Genomic DNA, 1091 nt, shown 5'->3' with positions numbered 1-1091 from the left:
AGAAGATATTCACAGGAGATATTCTGGGAGAGATTTCTAGAGCTCCGCTAAGGAGGTGGGAAGCTTCTAGTTTCCTCCCCAACTGTTGGATGGAGGACATTTGTAAATATCTTAGCCATCCATTGTAACTTGGGGTAGGTGTTGCCTCATTTGGCAAAGGCACTCACTAAGGACCAACCAAGAGTGTTCAACCGAGCAGGTGAGTTCTCAAGCCTTGTACTCAAGAGTTCTCTAGTGCTATACAGGTTCATTCTTCTCAAACTCACTCTTGTCTTCACTTCTTCTCTTCCCTAGTCCCTTAAGGAGGGTGGTTAGGCTGACTTAGCGCTAGTGAAAGTGCTAAGTGCCGGTGCGGTTGCTTAGAAAGGTCTAAAGCATCGACAACGTGCTCTTGAATGGCCCAAGCGTGTGCCTACGCATGCCCCCAAGTGTTGGCTACGTGTGCCCACGTGTACACAGCGAATGGCCGCACAACACCCCAAGTGTTGACTACAAGTGCACAATGAATGGCCCAAATGTTGCCTAGATGTGCCCATGCTACCCACAACTGTTGCCCAAGTGTGCAACCAAGTGTGCCTGTGCATGCTCTCGAATGCTCCAAGTGTCGGTTTAAATGTACCTATACGTGCCCGCAAGTGTTGAATAAGTGTGTCTAAGCGTGCACCCAAGTGTAGCCCAAGTGTCGCTTAATTGTGCTCTTGAATGCCGCAAGTGTACACATATACGTGCCCATAACAATGCCAACGCGTGCCCCCCTAAGGGTGCCTAAGTGCATATGAAGGCAGTGCACGAGGCGGCAGTACCGCACGTAGGGCCCACAATGTGCGTGCATGGTGGCAGGCATGACTGCACTACCGCGCGGAAGGCAGCTGGCATGGACGCAAAAGGCGTAGGCATCACCGAGGGCAAGGTTGCACTAGCGCGCTAAGTCTGCTGGGGTCGAGGCAGGCTGCCGCACATATGGTTGCGGGCGTTGCTGCAATACCGCACACATGGTTGCACACAACCTCGGGCACGGTTGGGGGTAAGGTTCCACTATCGCGCGCAGGGGTGCAGGCTACCGCGCGCACATGGCTAGGGGCAAAGGTGCA

This window comes from Macadamia integrifolia, chromosome 4 (genome assembly GCF_013358625.1).
Source record: "Macadamia integrifolia cultivar HAES 741 chromosome 4, SCU_Mint_v3, whole genome shotgun sequence".
Classification (NCBI taxonomy): domain Eukaryota; kingdom Viridiplantae; phylum Streptophyta; class Magnoliopsida; order Proteales; family Proteaceae; genus Macadamia; species Macadamia integrifolia.
Note: the sequence above shows the minus strand (reverse complement) of the source record.